Source organism: Hermetia illucens, chromosome 2 (genome assembly GCF_905115235.1).
Source record: "Hermetia illucens chromosome 2, iHerIll2.2.curated.20191125, whole genome shotgun sequence".
Taxonomy (NCBI): Eukaryota; Metazoa; Arthropoda; class Insecta; order Diptera; family Stratiomyidae; genus Hermetia; species Hermetia illucens.
The window spans coordinates 94,676,369-94,697,827 of record NC_051850.1 but is presented as its reverse complement, the minus strand read 5'-3'; the positions used below and the strand labels follow the sequence as shown (position 1 = coordinate 94,697,827).

General features: G+C 40.8%; 1 protein-coding gene across 5 annotated transcripts in view; it reads right to left on the bottom strand.

Moving 5' to 3' along the window:
* Positions 1 to 21,459, bottom strand: part of LOC119649762 (regulating synaptic membrane exocytosis protein 1) — a 692,290-nt gene that overhangs the window by 482,308 nt on the left and 188,523 nt on the right. The gene's annotated exons all lie outside the window — the stretch shown is intronic.

Genomic DNA, 21,459 nt, shown 5'->3' with positions numbered 1-21,459 from the left:
ACTACATAATTCAATTCACTTGCCTCCAATTATCGACTCGAAATTTTACAGAATATTGGAGTCGATAACTTAAATCGAATTTTTGTTATCTAAAACAAAAGCCGTCGAATTTCATATATCTTTAGAAAGAAATAGTTGAAATAATTTAGCAGAACTTTCTCTTCCTATTTCAAAGTCGTCCGAGTACTTTAGCTGGTTTGCTGCTAGTATAGCATATTCAAATTGTTCATCTTTCGAACAGAATCTTCATTTAATACAATAAAGTTCAACAGAATTAATGGGAAACTAATTCCACTTTTCACCCCGAGTTCACCTGAACTCCATGTGGGGACAAGAACGAATGTAAACGTCAGTAAGCAAAAAGTAAATTATATCCAGTCCGGTGAAGATAGGATGGTTGCCAACACAGCAAACGAGCTCATCGTCTCACTTGAAATGGAGTTTCCTTAGTTTACGAACACTTCTAGCTTTCCCGAGAATCCCATTTCAAAGTTTGAACAATTAAAATTCTTACCCACAACTTTCGAGCTCCGACTACCTTAGACTGAAATTTTGTTGGTTTACAAGTGATATGTGAACTTCCCCATTCCTCCCTGCATGTGAGAAATACGAATTAGCTAGGGGAATGTTGTGGGGGAGATGGATATTAAAGCTTGCGTCAGATTAAATTTCAAGCAAACAATGGCGCTAGACTTGTTCAGCCCTTCTTGTGTGCTCATGAATGTTAATTTCTTTGCATAATTGAATGCATGACCTTGATTTGCCAGGCTTTCAAGGAGTTTTATCGTCCTAGGAGATTAGTATTTGGGGGACGATCTAAGAAGCCCGAGCTTTTAAGACCAGCAAACGCATAGCTACATAAACACGTACGTACATTAGAAGACCAGCACAAACAACTACCCCAATTTCGAGACAATCATAATCTTAATGGCAGCAGAAACACAATCAACATAATTCGTGATGCCTTTTCCAAGATTTGAAATCGCAGAACACAATAAGCAACCCAAATGTCTGTTGAATCAGACGAATTTCCTTATCTTTAAAAAGCTTTATAAAAAGAGATAAATTGCCCATACTGTGGCTGGAGATAACGTTCATATGGAGTTAGCGAGAACACTAATAAAAAGGATATATTCTTGCATACCTTACTTAGGCTTCTTCGTTTGCTCAGCCATCTGCTATCAAATTTAATTTCATTTTCTTTAATGTATTTACCATGGATAATGTTTAGAGAGTTCAATGCTCAATACTCATTTTAAGGACTGAAAACGAAGTTGAAAATTAAAGGGCTGTGAGCATTTTAAAAGTTGTAAAATTCAATTAACTTCTTTGTTTTATTTAAAAGTTTGTACCCATTAAAGTCAGTACAGTTCGAAAATATTCTGAGTGAAGTAAGCCAGACTGCAGATGCGGTGAGCAGAAAGCAAACAGTCTTTAACACTAGGGTTGTTAGGGGTTGGTGAAAGCCGTTTCCTATACGAGGTGACCCTAATATTAGCAAATCGATGCGGATCTAGACTGGCGAGTCGAAAGACCCGTTTTACTGTGTCATGTAAACCGTACATTGGATAATTAGTCGAGACTAACTGACTGCACTCCAACGGAACTTCACTGATATTTGGTCCCCTTCGTGAGTAAGTTTGACCTTAGCGTGCTACGGGGCTATGAGCCGGAAAACTTCCTAAACCCCATACTCGTGAGAATCGAATAAATGAGACCAATAAAAATATGGAAAAAATAATATTGGTGTTAAGTGCGATTCCATACCGAACAAAGATTGGCCACATCTCCGCAATACTGAGAATAAACTGACTATATTCAAGAAGGGAGAAGTTGGCGAGTCAAGCAGTAGAGCCACTGCGAAGACCGCAACAAAGGCCTTGACCGGAAGGCAAGTACCAGCAAAAGCACTTTTGATCCGCATATCAAAGGTTAGGAATGAAACTGGTCTCAATGACGCAAATGAAAGATAGACCTAAGCTGCCAATGATTGTTGAAGGCTCGACTTGTTATTTTAATAAAAGTGAGATTAAGGAAGTTTTCCTATGTGGCGATCGATATTTCAAACTTTTTGCGACAATAAACAGGTATGAAAGGTTTTGTGAATTTTTTTAGAAGAATGTCTAGTTTCGCGTGACACTGGCATTCAAAGCCTTGAATTTGTACAGAAGCGGCAACTTTGACGTATTATACTTTTGTTAGTAACAGTGTGATTTGCACCAAACTTGATAGGATCATGCTCAATGTTATAGCCCAAATTGCTGCGTGATTCTAGGATGGACTTAAGCGGGTTTTTCAGTCAATTACTGAAAATTATAGCAATACACTATCATTAACTTTATTTGAAAAGATATCGGTATGGAGAGTATTTCGTACAGTGGCAGCCTGCTGATTTTTTTTTCAGATTTTTTCAGTTGGATAGCTTCTGAGAATTGGTCCGTGGAAGAAATGACCATTTTCGACCCCCGAACTACCCACCTTTCCAACAAATACCAAAACTAAGACCGCCTTCTGAAAGCACTAACCGAGACCTTTCTTTTGATACCCTACGTGACTATATTCAGTGAAAAATAAATTTTTGCTATGATTCATTGTATGCGTGAACCCTTTCCACCAAATTTGTATCAATAGCTATAACCATTTCCGAGAAAAATTCGTGTGAAAGACAGACAGAGAGTAAACCGATTTTACACAAAACAGGACCTTATTTTTGTTTTATACAAAACCTTGAAGAAAGTGTAATCTTTTCAATATGTTTATATGTTTTATTGAAGTCTTGCATTACCAATTTTTAATTAAAGAATCTAATTATCCTTTCTATCTTTTGCGGCCAAAGTGAACTCTACAAAAAAATGTAGGTCTCTGGTGCTTCATTTGTAGTCATCTGAAACTAAAATTCGGAAAAAATCAAGAGACTGCCACTGTATGGTGCCTAAGCTCCAAAATACCCTCAATACCGATACCTGTTCAAATAAAGTTAATAATAGTACATTACTGTAATTTTTAGTAATTGGCAGGAAAACCCCCCTGAAGATCATCCTAGAATCACGAAATTTGCAGCAATATGGGTTACAGTATAGAGCATGATCATACCAAATTTGGTGAAAATCGCGCTATTACTAACAAAGTTATAATAGGTCGGAATTGTCACTTCGGTGCAAATTCAACACTTTGAAAGTCCATCTCACTTGAAAGTGGATATCTTCACATAATACATGCTTATATTACGTGTTACATATTAATGGGAGAAATGCATACTCAAATCTCGTTGTAAAAGAAATACACAAAACCTTTCATACCTGAAGCGTATAGTTTCCGGTTTCCCGAGTTATCTAATCTGTGTAGTTGTCTCTACGAGCTGCGAACTGCCATTATAATTTCACCCGCCGGAGTTGTGAAGTAAAATCTCCATTAATCGGGTCTATTTTTCATTTTATATTCAGAAAAAATATGTTAACGAACATACATAATCGTGATTCGGACCAGAATTGCTGATCTTTAGAATTACGTGTAATTTTCCTTTTAAGAAAAGTCAAAAACTTACAGCATCCTTAAATCGCTTTTGCCTTTCAGAGTTACTGACTGGAAATGTCCTGGTTGTCTAAGTTCCATTGGAAGACGGCGGGAGAACTCAAGAGGCAGTCGTGGCATCGCGCTACTTTCTAGGAGATTCTGGGGAAACTAGTCTTTGGACTGGTGAAGCACAATACTATGTGAGGAAGGAACTGGCTCTAGGAAAGCAGCGACGCCAAGTGATGAAATGAGTACTTTATTGAATTTATTCTCACGTTGGAAGTAATCAATTTAAGAAATGTGAAGACATTCGAAACCAAAACCAGGCAAGCGGTACTAGACATAACTCTCTGGATTGATCAGGCATAAGTGAGTGTCAATAAGGAATCCGGGGAGAATAGTTTGGGAATCCAATGTAAAGCATTACATGGCTTGTCTAGATTTGGGCAGTGATATAAAGAAAGAACTGAAACTGGAGGCAGTGGTGGAAAACCTCAACTGAGCCGCCACTGATTCATTTAAGGTTAGCTTTCCGACTAACACAGTCAAGGGATGTACCCCGGTGGAACAGGAACTCAGCTAAAATGTGAACAGGAGTCCTTCAAGCGGGAGAAAAAAATCTAGGACTGGCCGAGGTACAAAACGCCATCACGTTTCACAGCGAATAGCCCCAGGATATCCTGCGAAGTATTTTAACAAATGACAGAAGCACACAGACTATACAAAGCTATAGAAAAAGAGAGGGCAATATTTTCTAGCTACCTGGAAGAGAAAAACGGAGTGCATTTCCTCCTCAGAATTTATTTATGGAAGAAGTAGAAGAAGGAACATTAGGAAATAGCAAAAAAGTTATCTTCAGAGGCTAGAGTAAGATGAGCCTCACCCTTCTAAGGGTGGCATAGCTTTGGGTTACATACTAAAGGCATAGACGCAGACAGAACTGATCTCTATTCCGATAGAGGATGAAAAGGATCCAACTTGCCTGCGTCACTTTTACTGAGAGGTCCAGCAATGTTTTCTTTTTTTCGTCGCCTCGTCGTGATCGGTTTCGCAAATTTATTTTATCAAATGTCTGATTTGGATACAATCACGAAGCTTTTAAATCACCGCCCAGCGTATCAAGCCACCGTTGTTCCGGCCTGCTTTTTGGTCGCATAGCATCGACTGCCATATTCAGACCAATCTTGGCAAGTAAATTCTCGTCGGCGTGAATTACGCGACCATACCATCAAAGACGCCTCTCTCGCAATTTTTCCACGATCGGTGCAACTCCATATCGATCGCGGATATCCTCATTTCGGATGTGATCAAAACTTGTGACGCCACTCGTCCAACGCAACATCTTCGTCACTATTGCCGCAAGACGCCGTTTATTGTCTTTTACAGTCGGAGCGCGGCACAACGGACGACATTGTGGTAGATTATGGATTTGAGACGTTTGGGGATACATCGATCAAAAAGAACACAAACTGTGGAATGGCACTTCATCCGGGTGGCGCTAACACTTAAAGCAATTTCATAACGCAGTACTCCATTGGCTGATAGCATTGACACTAGATATTTAAATCGCTCAGTTCTGGTCAAGTCATTGCCGCTGAAAGCGATTGGGCCTGTTTCATGGGGATCGGTCGTTAAAAATTCAGTTTTATTCAGATTCAATCTAAGACCGTGTTTCATCAGACGATCACTCCATTTTTGGACATTTTTGATAGACCCACCACACTGCGAACTTTAATTTTCTTACCGTGGTAGAGCAACTGAACCCAGCGCACGAGTCCTCCTGGAATTAAGTGTAGTCGTAGAGCATACCAGATGAGTTCATGTGGCACACGGTCAAATGCTTTCTCCATATCCAGAAATGCAGGGTGTTTCTCCATGAGAAATCGCGCAGTGTGTATTGCGTCAGCAGTTCCGGAGTTCTTGAGAAATCTGGCGTGATTCACGGTTATTTCAACGATTTCGCAAATGCGGTTGTTAAGAATGCGTTCAAAAATCTTCACGATATGGGAAAGTAACCGGATCGGACCTTAATTTGAACATTCTGCTGGACTATCTATCTTTTTCCATATTAGAGCTATGGTGCATTTTTGCCAGTCAGATGGTGTCCTACCTTCCTGAATAACCTAATTAAAGGATTCACTGCGCCACATTGTTGGGTCTAAGCTCATTGCCTTCCAGGAATCAGATGCGATGCTATCAGGTCCTGTTGCCTTTCCCCGATTTCATTCGTTTTATTGCTTCGTCGACTTTAGTTGCGCTGGCAGGTGGAACTGCTCCAAATGTTGGCAATGATTGCGGAAGTGGAGGATGAGCAAATTAAGGCTCGAAGTTGGTAAACAAAGTACAATGCTTGTCACTAACGCAACAAAATTGTTCGATATCCTGTGTGTATTCGTTTCGGCTTTTGACAGATCGATACAGATCTCTATCACCATCCCGAGTGTCATGTTTATCGTAAAGATTTTTGTAGCCGGCCGCTCGGGTGACAGCGATCGCTTTCATTGCTTTCAACCTCTCATCAGTTTATGTCTTGGTCGTGTCGTACCTGAGACATGCGGATCAGAAAGCGAAAACGGCGATCGATAGGCCATACATAAAGGGCAACAATACCATTTCGGGTTATGTGCCAAACAATGGAATTTTGTTTACGGTAGATTCGATAGCAATGGTCGTGGTTCAGAGTCGTGAAATTTGGCTGTCAATCAGTGCTGCCTGGTGATGACGTTGGATCTCGAAAATTGCATTTAAGGTTGCATGAAGAGCATTTTGGATAACTTGGACGTTCCTGGCTACTTAGCTCGCTTAATCGAGAATTAACTTTGCCAATGAACAAAAGGAGTCCGTTCAAAGTGAATGCCGACTTTTGCAAAGCCAGCAGGAAGGATTCCGAAAAAAGCCATTTGACCCATACACTACGCCACTAGGTCCGATGACCCGGAGCACATTATGTTCCATTGTCCAAGAAACATGGATGAAAGAAGAAGGGAGAACAACACTCTTAAACCTAGTAATCAGCCGTCAGCATCTGGAGAATATGTTGAGATCGGAAACGAATTGCAGCGCGGATCAACCTCGGAAATCGGGTCTTCTTTACGAAGCAAAATTTCACGGTGGACCCGCGGGGATATAGACAACAGAATAGTGCTGGTTTTAATACGAAAATATTCACCTTGATAAATGAACCAATTGACCAACCAGTAGACAAGGTACTAAAAAATTTGTGCAATGAGCCAATTGATTTTACATTGATTAATGAATGGATAACTAACTATATTTAGCAAAACTTTGTTTAATAGAAATGGCTGATGCTTGGACGTAGTATCCGGATAGCTGAGTGGTTAGAGCACAAGGCTGTCGTCAAATCTCGCTGGCGGCAATGGGATTTGTATCGTGATTTGACGTCGGATACCAGTCGACTCAGCTGTGAATGAGTACCTGAGTCAAATCAGGGTAATAATCTCGGGCGAGCGCAATGCTGACCACATTGCCTCCTACAGTCTACTGTGGTGTACCGTTACGGTCTTGAGTGAAGTGCTCTAACACACTTCAAGGCCCTGATCCAATATGGATTGTTGTGCCAACGATTATTATTATTATTGGACGTAGTATTAATCGTATACAATTTTCCATTCAAGGTGTTCAGAGCGACTTCTCCTCTCGACGGATTTGAAAGCCACGCAATCAGATAGTTAATTTCCAAGCAGGAATGAGTGTAGCACTGCCATTGCCTGGCCCTCCAAGTGGTTAGAACAATTCATTTCGAGGCCGTACTATTACACTAAAAAGCAATATGGTCGAAGATGGAACTGTCCTCTAACTATCTTATACTTTAATTCAGGTTCTTATCAATAATTAAATAGCCTGATATCCGACGACAAGTTTCTCTAACTTAATGTATCCATTACTTCAAATATTTGCGCTAATGCAGGCGTATAACGCATTGGAGTTAACTCAGAACTATATGTATGGCTTCACTTCAAAGAAACAACAAGGTGGAGTTATAAGATTCATTTTACTTTTTTGTCATGGTAAACAGGCATCATCATTTTTCATGAGGTTGTACATATGTACGACATGTTGGTCCTTTCTTTCGAGTTATCGTCGTTAATCATATCAAGTATTTCAACTGTCAGCTATTTGTAGATTCTTTGGGAACATAATATGTCCATTGATCGTTCGTCAACGACCTTGTTCATTGGTCATTTCATAAATGACAAATCGTGTTCAATACCTCATTGCTTTGCTGCTGTTAACATCCTCATACAATTCGTTAGTGGAAGCATTGTTATTGATGAATTATTGATGTTCTGCGAAATCCTTTTTAACATCATATATAGACGTACTAGCATGGGCCTAGACTACTTTTTAACATACATATGGGTATAGCTAACCAGAACTAATTCAATTGGATTAAATGGGTTCTTTTTTTTTTAAAGTGACGTAAATGAACGTTCTCCATCATTTTTCACACTCGTCCTGCAACTGTATGTTAACAATACTTTCTCGTTGAATATTTTTATTTCTTTGTTTTTATGCAGAATGTGCTCAGGTGAGTCTGATCCAATCTGATTCAGATGTGAACAATGAAGACATGTGGACAACAGGTCAAACTCTATGTATATTACATTCCTTGGAACTCCTACCACACCGTACCTCTTATCAATAACCCTAAACGGAAGTTTGATTACCGAGAATACGGAAGGAGAGAGAAAAGTGCAGGAGTTATGGCATGAAACATTAAATGAACCTACCACTCAGTCACATAACCAATCTAGTCATCCAATATTGCCACAATCTCATCCTACAGGGGGACACCGGTTGGTTTACGCTACAAACCGCACGAAATTTTGAATTATTGATGGAGCGGCAAAATTCAAATCAGTTATCAGAAAATAACGCACTATAAAGTCAATTCAAGATCAAGTCATCAAATAATGAACCAACTACTGCAGGAACGAATTCGGATTGAATCCGTTGGTCCCAAGATTATACCTATAAATTGCAGTACCGAGCGGGGCGATAAAATGACGAAGGCCCATGTTATTGTGTCTATATATATATATATATATAGTTACGAAAGCCATATATCTTAAGTTATATCTGACTTAAAATCAAGGGTTAGCACTGCGCCTACTCCACTCAGGAACAATACCACCAACTTCATCGGAGCCAATAAATTATTCAAGGGACTAGCCAAAGAAACATGATCTGGGAGGCTGCTGCTAAATCTATGAAACTACATTTGGTGAAGGTGATCATCCCTCATCTACTCATTTGAAAGTCCACAACATGATGAAACAACGAAGCGGTATCACATCCAGAAACTGAAAAAACAATTTGGAAACGTTGGAACTTAGAATACATAACTCAATTGCAACAACGATATATAGCTCATTAATCTTGAAAACTTTGCTTCTATTCAATGGCCGCTACGGAGAATCTTATTGTTCCATCCCGGAGAAGAATGACTAACGAGAGCGATAATAACCAAAACCAAGGAAAGTGTTCTGAAATGTCTTGTAACGAAGAGTTGTCCGCTACCAACCAAACAGCGACAACACGGGTTGCAAACGCCATGACCATTTATCGCCAAGTCTCAAAGTAATAATGGAGAACGAAAACTCAGCAAAGCCAAGGCATTTCAAGGATATTAAATGCTACCGTTACCTAACTAACAGTGCCTCTGTGTATAACATCCTCGATAGTAAACTGAACCATTAAGCATTTTGAGTCAGGAGTGTGTAGAAGTGTAGGTCAAGTATATCAGCCGCAATTAACACCCTCATTTCCTGCGAAGAAATTTCAGCAGATTTGCCTAATGTTCGACACTTGTATCAGCACACATTTGATATTTGCGTATTCGACATTACCAAGATACACGATGCAAGGAACGAAATTATCAACTGACCCACCTTGGGATGAAAGAAAGACGCGACGTGGAATTTTACAATATATTACAAACAGCGATATGGGGTTGTACCGATTGTGGAAAAATTGCAAGAGAGGCGTCTTCAACGGTATGGTCACGTAATTCGCGCTAACGAGAATTCACTTGCCAAGATTGGTCTAAACATCGAAGTCGATGGTAAGCGACCAAAACGCCGGCCGAAACAACGGTGGCTTGATACGCTGGGTGGAGATTTAAAAGCCTCGCGATTGTATCCAGATCAGACATTTGATAAAATAAAATTGCGAAACCGTTCACGACAAGCCGACCACGCTTGTGAACGGGATAAAGGCTGAAGAAAATGAAGAACACTGTCAGCCAACGTCCCACATCCAAAATTTACTACGGTGTCGTCACCTCTGTTGCCCCCTATGATTTTGAGTGTTGGCCGGATATAAAAGGCGGTGAATGGGACCTCATGGTAATGGGGACAAAGATGTTATACTGGAGCAGTGGCAAAGCACGTCTTGACTACATCCGAATTGAAGATATCCGCGATCGATACGAGGTTGCACCAACAAAAATGATTTCCTTTCACAAGTTTAGAATGTTAAAATCGGCTTAAATAGCATCCACAAAAATTGCAATTTGATGTGATCGGATCTTATTTTTGTGAAATGGAGAAGGAGACACCGTGGCCGAAGTTCCACAACATCGATATATTCGAGCTGTGTTTCTGGGCTGGGTTCATCTCCTGCCGAGCGTTCATCAATTAGCTACCGCAATCATGCATCTTGCCACCCTCGATTATTTTGTGCGGGGTTACGATAAGTTATTGGTCCACACTAACAAGCAATCTACTATTTATGAGGAAGAGGACAACATGCGAGATGCTGTTCGCGGATAAACGCCGTGCACATTAGATTTATGCCCGCCATCCACGTTCAATTCAGTCTGTCAGTTACGCTTGAAGAGTCCGCATTAGACTGGTGGCTGTACCGGTATGCAGCTAGTCTATCAGTTTAGACTGTTCAGGCGGCCGGTGATCGAATGAAAAATAATTCGGCCAACCGAAGAGACATGTTTGTTTATGTTGCGAGCGAAGATTTCATGTCTCTTTAGACTATAAGCGAGAATTTTATGAGCATCTTGATCGCTGGTGAACATTTTTGATAAATGCTCACACACAAAACTATCTCAAGTTCTCTTCTCAAGGCTTTCCACGTTCAGAGTTGAACTACTGATATCGTGGCTTGCCGGTACGTGGGTGGTGGCTTCAGTTCGACTGGGGGCCAGGTGCAGGAGGAAAATTGCAAATACCTCAACCACAGCAACTTACAAAAGAACCTGCGGGAACCTTGGGGCGGAATAATTAGGAGTAAGTAATATATGTAGTTAAAATATACAATAGAACTCAGATAGATTTATACCTCGAGTATAACGCTTAACGTATATCAAAACAACATACGCGGATATCAATGAATTTTATTATAATTTTAGAAAACCATAACAAAACGTACGAGTACTAAAATTTTCTTTCATACGAATGCAAATGTATTATTTTATCACACGTCGATTCGAAATATTCAAGAATCATTTGAAGCGAATAGCGTCAAAGGTAACTTTTATCTTGCTGTTTACTAAATTTCAAGCGCTCTAAATCATTACCTAGCTCATGTTAAAAATAAATTTTATATGATCGTTTCATTTTGTCTTTAAAACCCCAAGGAAAAAACTATTTTTCAAATCCCCTCATTATCCATTTACATATTTAATGGTGCAACCGATTACGCGGCCGACTCCATTTGTGAACGGAACAAAGGCAAGAGAAAAAGAAGAAAAAAGTAACATTTATCTCTTTTCTTTACATATTTAGCATCCCAATGCAGTGCACCTTTATAAGCTAGCATGCAATTAGGTGCGTTTCCATTAAGCAGATCGATGCCGTCAATGAAAGATGTGTTTAATGTGACACTGTGCATGCAGACGCTTGAGACAAAGCAGCGTTCTGATTGCGCAAAAGTCACAATGTTCTTTGTTTCGTTGATAGAGGGCGATGAGAAATAAAGGGTAAGCGAATGAATTTAAACGCACTTGGAATAGCTTTGTTAACGAAACGGAATTGTTAGTAGTGGAAAATTGAAGATATTAGGTAAAACAGTCAAAAAGTTGGCAATTGTTCATTTTTGAGAAAGGTATCTAGAGATTGTGATAGAGAAATATTTTATTTGTGCCCTGCGAGAGACTATTCTAGTTTTGTTGAGATCTGCCGGAGGGAAGGGTCATAATCTGGTCGTCATGCCAGGGAGAGGTGGTGAGCGGCCTAAGCGAGTTTAGTTACTGTATTGAAGCTGCGTTCGAATAATGAGGTGTGTTTAGACATAAATTTTGAGAAATTATCGCGAATGCTTTTTCTTCCTTAGGAAGCAACATAAGGAGCTATATGCAGGAAGATATTTGAGCGAAGCTCTCTAAAAAGTGGCAACCTGTCTCGAATTATTATGGTTTTGTAATACTTTGCACAATTTTTCCAAGTTCGCTCTCTTAGAATCAATTTTCCGATGGAAGACATGAGTTACTTAATACCTACCATCACCGATTGGTAGTAAGCGAGGAATATTATTACACTTTACAACTTCACCTATTTTTTTTCGAGTACGGAAGAACTAATTTGAGAATTACAGCTATGGCTCAAATCGTTAGCATAAGCACTTCCCGTTAGTGGAGGTTACACTTGTTGCAGAATTTATTGTGGCACTTACTTCTTCCCATTGAAACCCTGTGCATTTGGCAATGAAAGATAATAAAGACAGAGTCAGTGGTTATGAATATTCATTTACACCGACTAGCTAAGATGTCAAATCTTCTTGCGAATGTATACTTGCTGCTATATTCACTAAGAAATCTAAAGAAAAACTTATTGAGCATGTACCCGTTATATAGACCAACATCCTCTTATATTATACGAACTCGTAGAAAGGAATATTCTCTCATCATACATAAGTTTTTTTAGAAATAGATTTGGAAAAAGGCGTGGTGATGCATATAGAAGCATCTAAGCCTTAAAATACAAAGTAAAGATGATTATAATCTAATACTATCTTCCATAAATTGACCGAAACCCCCCTTAAGTTCGTTCCCTGTAGGATCATATAATTTTGCGGTAAAGATAGAATTTCCCACTCCATCCCCAAAGGTGTGTCCGGATAGCTGAGTGGTTAGAACACAAGGCTGTCATACAGAAGGTCGCGGTTCAAATCTCACTGGTGGCAATTGAATTTGTATCATGATTTGACGTCGGATACCATTCGACCTGAGCCAAATCAGGATAATAATCTCGGGTGAGCGCAATGCTGACCACATTGTCTCCTAGATGATATTGTAATCCTGTAGTGTACCGTTACGGTCTTGAATGAAGCACTGTAACACACTTCAAGGCCCTGCTCCAATATGGACTGTTGCGCCAACGATTATTATTATTATTATCCCCAAAGGTGTTGGTGATGTAATAAAGGAGAAAGAGAGAGACCCTCCTTCTTCAACTACGATGAAAGCTTGTGGTGCTCTCATTAAAAAGTTACAGCGCCGTAAAGTGGGAAGGGATGGATATGGTAACCATTGGAAAGGAATGTCGGTTTTTAAGATTTCGTTCAGAATAAAATCTTATTAAAATCGGTTTACTATCAGTATGTTCTGTCTGTCGCACCCGGTTTTTTCTGAAATTGTTATACTTATTGACATGAAATTCGGTAAAAAAAATTGGAACTGTGAACCCCACGTATGTGGTGAATTATATTGCTGCACGTTGAACTTAAGGGGGTACACACCATACACCTAAAAGACGAGTGCACCATGTTTTTCACAAAGGCTTCAAGGAGTACTTTCCGGAACAGGTAGTAGTTTTAACTTTGTTGGAAAAAGAAGGGATGTGGAGATCCGGAAAGGAGCAATTACTTCAAGGACCAATTCTAAGAAACTACCTAACCAAACAATCTGGAAAAAATATGGAGGACCATGAACATGGTACCTAGGCTCTGAAATACTCTCCCTTACGACATATACTCAAATGAAGTTGATAGTTATATATTAAAATATTTTTAAAAATTACCGCAAACATTTTTTAAGTATATTGCAGGTCTATAGGTTTTAGTAGTATGTCAAAGTTGCCTCTTTCGCGTCAAATTACTGCTCCCTAAGAGATAAAATATCAGTACCACATCGAATTGAATATCCGGTATATTCAACGTATATACACTACGAGTTATGTATAAATGGATTCATCGTGTATCCAAATATTCTTACATAAAAAATCAACAAAATCTTTTATGTCTGAAGCGCCGAGCTTCCGATTTCCGACTTGTTTCTAACTTCGTTGGATGATTGTGGTGAACTACCTTCACTTGAAAAATTATGGTTATTAAAGTGGCGCTAGTTTGAAGAAATAAACGGTAAGGGTTAATTTTGAGCTCTTTATTCTCCAACCAACCAACCAAATTGTAAAAAATTATTAAAAAATTATGGTACGGAGAGATTCTGATATCATCACGGGAAAATGTGATTTGCCAACCCCCTCATCCTTGGAGATGGAGGCGATGGATATATATACATATAGAACGAGAGGGTGGAGCGACTACTACGACTTTTTTAGCGCAACTAAAAAAAACCTTCCTCTTTCTTCCATATACCTAGTACCACAACATTTTAAAGTAATTAGCGTTTTGAGAAGATTTAGAAAAATATCCTAGGTTATTCCGTTCAACTTTTTAATTTATTCCATTGAACTTATTCATCTCTGAATAGATTCCATATAATTTGTCACCAACTCTACCTGGGGTGCGAATTGTTAAAAAAGGATAGATTTTTGGAATGGTGGCATAAAGTTTCGAATGAGAATAAAGCTGAAATCAATGGGTCGCAAGCTTTTATTTTCAGAAATATATTGCAATGGGATCCCCATTTATACTTCAATCAAGTGGTCTTCACGGGATATTCCTTTGAGCTTCGTTCCAAGCCTGAAATGAAAGTTTTCATTCCCTTCTAGAGTCTATCCATGGCCAGTGTTGAATATTGCTTCGGAAAACAATCAGGTTCGATATTGCTTCCATGGGAAACTTTTCAGAGAAATCCACTGCAGAATTTTAAAGCTTTGGATTTCATCGGACATTCTACGCCATTTTCAATTCTCTTTCATTTTTCTTTAGAAATGTCTATTTAATCCTGACAAATGCGAAAATAGTGGAATATATTTATCACGGATCAAAATTCAGCAGATTGGCAAGCAAAATTTAAGCCGATTGTAGGAAAAAGCCTCTACGGAGATGTCAACCCATTATATAATAAATACTTTTATTCTGCTCTTCTGGGTCGTTGGTCATTTGTCTTACTATAGTACCTTATTTACCTATATATTGGAAAAAGAATGGGGAAGTATTAATTTTATATAACTACTTTTACGTTGCATTGTTTCTAAAAATCAACTTCAAATGATTATATCTCTTATATGAATCTTACTGGATCGCCCAATTTTTAAACCTTCCAAATAAACTGGATTACTGCATACTTCTTCCCTGAAACTTTAAAGAATTTTTTATATTTCAAAAATTAAAATCGAAAAGATTCTTTGAATTGTGCGTGGCATTATCCTTTTTTCTTTCTCTTGAATTTTTTTATCCACGATTTTGTATGACCTTCTGAGAAATAAACTGAGATCTCACTTTAAGTTGGGTTGTACTTTCGTAACCTATTCAGACAATATTAGGTGATGACGGCGTTACGGTTTCTTACGTTGGCAGAGGCAAATGGTCAGACGCTGCCTCACATCACCCCCTGGGAGCGGCGTGACCGGAGCGGTTCGCAGATGTTCAATGCTCCTTTATATAATTCGCAGAATACTACGAATTATATTAAGCGGCATCAAGTTGATGCGGACTTAGGACCCCGCAATTCTCAAAAAAAAAAAAATACTATTCAGACTGCTTTACGAATCTTGGAACGTCAAACAAAGACAAAAGACCTTTTCGCAACAACCTCGTTTTAAATCTAAACAAGCCGAGTGGTTGCAAGTCCATTTTCTCCAATTAGGAGTCTTACTAGGGTTTTCATGGGTCGCATTTTGGGGGGCAAAATGAATGCCGTATTCAAGTTCCTTCACGAAGATTTTCGCTGGTCCACAAGAGTACAAGTTACCTTATTTGGAAGGGGTGTCTTTGCAAGCTCACCCTTGCGAACAGTCTTGACAACGATTGTCATTACTCCGAAAGCTGTTCCTGGTCCAGCCTGTCAAATATAATGGGTATTACTAACCAGTCTTCAATGCCCTGCAAACGTCATCTGGACTTGATTTGACTGCAAGGTTTCGGTCCATATTTATGAAAGTCACAATTGTGCAATACTACGGACCAATGGGGAAGATGGCTGCTATGAGCAACTACACACAATTCAGGAGCGGTTTCCTAAAAGTCACATTGTGATGGTGACGATCGATTTGAATGTCAACGTGAACTCCGATAAAACCTCGCTCGAGAATATGATCGGAAGGCGTGGTCTTGGCGATCGTAACAACTACAGTGGAAGGTTTGTAGACTTCAACAAAGTTTGCTACTTCATCATCGAAGGCACACTGTTCGAGCAAAGGGCCTGGCGCAAGAACTCTAATCACGAAGACCCCATGGGCGTCTTCACACTGTTCTTCTCTATCATCGTTTATAACAAAGGTACTCCTCTTAAAACTTTTGGATATTATGTGGTCCGCAGACATCAAAGTTAGCTTGATATTTATTAAGTTGTACGATCGATCATGTTTCCAAATGTTGAATTCTTCATTAATTGTTTTACATTCAAACTATCAATGAATGAAAAGTGGATTGGATTGAATAGCTTTTACTGCGAACGACGTATTTCTCACTGCTTTAGTTATGCTTGACAATTGACTTTCAGATTCGTAGTAAAAGTTTTCTGCTGTTATCAAAGTTCACCCCTGGCCATGAGTCGAAGCAAACAATTTATGTGTTAGAGGTTGTGTTCATCTTATAAACCTGCTGTAATGAAACCTTCAAATTTTGCTTAGTGCACTCCAACAGCGCTAGAGTGTGCAGGACACTCGTTATTGTTCCTAAAGAAAGTGTTCTCCCCGTTAATTTCTAATCAAATATTATTCTATCGAGTTACCTGTTTAGGTTCATTTAATTTCTACTGTGATCAACGTGCATCTAGCTAACTTAGTGTTCTCAGGGAACATGACTAGTTCAATATACCTAGTGTCCACAATGTGTATACGTCGGGGGCATCTATTGTATTGTATTGTTCTTGCATAATTGGATTGATACGATCAAGAATCTTTCCCGAAAGTTGTCGATAATCATAACGACTGTACAAGTGATAAGCCTGCAGAGTAGGACAGCACAAAGACAAACACAAGCAACCATGACCAAGCCAGATTTATAGCAGGGGCAATGAAATCGCGAGACATCACGATTACTATTATATAGTAAACTTATACTCCACAAATATAAGAACGTTAATGAATATGGTTCAAATAAGTATTCATTGCAAGAAGTTATAACAAAAGAGAAAGAGAACTCAACCTCCGAACACCTAAAGCGTTGATTGAGATCCTTCCCGCAGCGACATAGATTTTCTTTCACACAGCACCTGCACCATTAAACCGATCCATATAGGATAGATTGTATGCCACTTTGCACAGAAACAAACCAAGCTAAGCAAATAGCGTAAATGAAGAGCCCTCCGATATCAATAAATAAGCTAAAAGCCTCTTAAATTTTATACGGTAAGTTGGTGGAATACTATCGCCGCGGATTTGCGATGTCTGGGGCGATGTTTCGTGAAGGGAAGCGGCATCTTAGGAAAATGTGGATACCTTATGAACCCGCCAATCACTAGAAATTAAAGGAATACACTATCACTTACTTTAATGGTCAGATATTGGTATGAAGGGCATTTCGGAACCTAGCCACTATATAGTAGCAGTCTCCTGATTTTTTTCAGATTTTTCGGTTAGGTACTTTCTGAAAATGGGTCTGTGAGAGAAATGATCGCTTTCGGCCCCGGCACTTTCACTTTTTCAACAGATGTCAAAACTAAGATTGACATCGGAAAGTACTAATCGAGACCTTTCAATTGATACCCTACGTGACTATATTTGGAGAAAAAAAATTGCATCTCTCTTTTGCATATATGGAGACCCCTCTCAAGTTCGACCTAGAAAGATGTAATTCATTGTATGCATGGGCGTTCACAGTTCCCACCTTTCCACTAAATTTGGTGGCAATCGCTACAACCACTTACGGGTTAAACGCGTGTGACAGATAGACAGACAGACAGCTGAAGAGGACGGCCGCCTCTCTGAGAATCATTTTGGTTTTCGGGAAGGGAGGTTTACAACGGATGCAGTTTTCCTAGTGGCTAACACAGCTAAGACCGCACTTAACGAGGATAAATGTTGGGCACTGATCACACTCCACGTGAAGAACGCCATCAATTGCGCTAGATGAAACAAGACACTTGACTTTCCAATCAACTTAGGCGTGCCGAAGTGCCTGGTGACTTCCCAATCGATGGGTTTCTGTGCTACGAATCAGATAAAGGAGTCCATCCTAGGACCACTCTTGTGGATTATTAAGTATAACGAAGTACTGCTACGCTAGAACTTCCTACAAGCGTCACCTCCATTGATTTGGCGGACGATATTGGTGTGACGGTTGTTGCACGCCCCCTCGAGGAAACCGAGCTTTATGCAAATGACGCAGTCTATGACCATGCTGACCACATTGCCTCCTATAAAGTACTGCAATCCTGCAGTGGACCGTTACGGTCTTGAATGAAGTGCTCTAACACATTTCAACGCCCTGATCCGATTGGATTGTTGAGCCAAAGATTATTTCCGAGTTATCACAATCTCGGCAGATGCCGGATTTTACCTAATACTAGCACTAAGTGCCAAGCATTTAGGCTCGGACGATCCTACTTACTTAAAAACTAAAGGGGCACTGGTGGTGGTGGCCGGTGGTAGGTCAGTGGGAGAATCCGTCGAGTACTCCCTGCAACATCGAGCACTTATGCAGAATGGTGTACTTCTGCATGGTTTGAACCAGACTGTGCGAAAGTCTCAGGACATCAAGGGAAGCCGTGAGGGTATTAGGTACAATACCTGTAGCTGACAATATTATGGGAACTACAACCACCCGGTCGAGATGCCAAATTTCTTTGATTTCCCGAGCCAATGGCTCATAGTTCACCTTCTTCTCCACGTATTTCCGTTCAATGTTGCTATTATGGGGGATAGCAACTTCAATAATATACGCGGAGCGACCCGTCTTGTCAACTAACAATACGTCAGGCTTGTTGTGTGCGGTATGGCGATCAGTCAGAACTTGCCGGTCCCAATACATGCTGTAAGCAGAACTATCAAGTACTGCTTGCGGCTCATATCGGTAAACCGGACATGTCCCCGTGATCAGCCCATGCTTATATGCAAGGTTTTGATGGATAACCTTACATACAGCATTATGCCTGGTGATGTATTGCACCGGTGCCATAACAGTACAGCCAGAAATGAGATGCTCCAACGTCTCTAACGCCGAACCACACATTCTGCACTGGTCGTTCTCCACCCGTTCTTTCATGATGAGCTTTTTATAAGCTCGAGTGGGGATCACGCCGTCCTTAATGGCACAGATGAACCCCTCCGTCTCAGCAAAGAGCTCCCAAGCACACAGCCATCTGTTCGACAAATGCAAATCGACAAATGGCTGCCAAAGACAATTCACGTGTTTACGGTGCATTGTCTTCAACTTCCATTCATTGATCCGCTCTTGGTCCGACTTCACCCCACTCAGAGGATTGAAAGATCGATCCTTCAAGTTAAGTGGAGTCAGTCCACAGTCTGCCTTACAGACAACCGCATGCAAGGGATTCGCCTGTTCTTTGCTGTAAAAATAAGCGCGCAGCGAGTCGACTTGGCGATGATGTTGCGCCGCCACGTCAACCACGCCCCTACCTCCGATTTCATGAGGCAAGTTCATCCGCTCCACGGCAGACTTTGGGTGATGCATTCGGAATTTAGACATAGTTGTCCGTATCCGCGACTGGACGTTTTCCAGGTCGGTCTTCGTCCACGGCAATATTCCGAATGCATAAGCCAGTGAAGGGATGGCGAATACATCCAACGCACTTATTTGATTCTTCCCCGAGAGATGCGATTTCAGCACCAGCTTTACACGTCGCAGGAATTCGGACAATAGAGCATCCTCCAGATCACCAATTCGAGCATGGGTTCCTTGCAAAATTCCTAGGTACTTGTAGAAGTCTGTCTCGGTCATAGCTTCGATGTGGAGGTCACCAATGCTATGTCCGGCATGCGGCTCGTGATGACCTTTGCGGATGGCTTGGATTCGACACTTGTCTAATCCAAACTCCATCCGAATATCACGGCTGAACATGTCTATTATTCGCAACAGACTTCTAAGATGGTTGTCAGTACCAGCATACAGCTTGATGTCATCTAGGTACATCAAGTGTGTCAGTTCGCACTTAGCACATGGGCCATATTTTATTGCAAAACCATGCCCTCTAGCATCATTCAGTAGCCATGAAAGGGGGTTCAGTGCCATACAAAACCAAAGGGGGCTCAACGAATCCCCCTGGAGGATGCCCCTTCGTATACGGATGGGCTCTGAGGTATTAGCGCCCTCATATGTACGGACTGATAAGGTGGTATTGCACCCTTCCATGACTGTTGCCAAAAACTTTATTAGTTTCGGATCAATGCGATACAGATGTAGGATATCGATTAGCCAGGTATGCGGAACGCTGTCGAAAGCCTTGGCATAATCGATATAGCAACTGAAGAGGTTTCTGTGGCCTCTAGTTGCTTGTCCTACAACTACCGAGTCGATAATGAGTTGCTCTTTGCAACCCCTTGACCCAACTCGGCAGCCCTTCTGCTCCACGGACAGAATGTTGTTGGTCTCGAGGTGCGCATTGATCCTTCCACTAATAATGGACGTGATGAATTTGTAGAGGGTTGGTAAGCAAGTGATCGGTCTTGTGTCTGCGGGGTCCTGCACCGTGTCCTTCTTAGGGATAAGGTAGGTAATCCCCGCAGTGAGGAAAGGTGGAAATTCCTCCGGCCGACTCATGACCTCATTTATACTGCGTGCCAACCGACTGTGTACGCTGGTAAATTTCTTATACCAGAAATTCTGCACCCGATCCAGACCTGGGCCCCTCCAGTTCTTCGAGCTGTTTATGGCTCGTCGAAGTTCCTCTTCGGTAACATTCGCAAAATTCATGCCAGGTGTATTGGCATGGCGGGTGCCTTCGACGGTGATCCACTCAGCATGCTCAGCATGCTGGGCAGGTAACCCCCAAAGTCCACCCCAATATTCTTTCGCTTCCGTCACCGAGAACTGTATTGTCTGGGCGCTCTGTTGGATTCGTTGAGAGATGTGAAAAAGCTCCGCTGGTTCCTCGCGTATGTTGCATTCTGGACACGTCTGGAATAACTTTCGCCATACCATCGTAACCGACTGCATATGACAGAAAGTTTCTGTTTTTTTCTCACCCGTCTGCTGGCATTGCCAGTGCTGATCTGAATCAGTCTAGCAATGTCCTGCCTTAGTGAGTCGCGCCGACGTTCCAGACGAATTTTCCATGGTGGATTAATTTTGTCACTCAAACCAATAACACGAAAGCGAATCTTCTGACCATTATTATTATTATTATTATAGAGAATGCTAGTCTACAGCTCGCAGAATATAAGACGGAAGTAGTACTTATTACCAAGCGTGGAGAGTGCACGTCAATGAAGATCAAAGCTGGAACACAAACAATTCATTCCAGCCTGCGCTCGAGTACTTGATCGTAATGATTGACCAGAGGCTAAAACGCAGATTGCATGGGGAGGGTGCAGCTACCAAGGCATATAACATCGGGGCGCTGATTGCGAGAATGCTAACAAATATAGGTGGCCTAAGGCCGAGCCGTCGACTCCTTATTTCGGAGGTGATCAATTCATTCCTACTGTATGCAGCCCCAGTAAG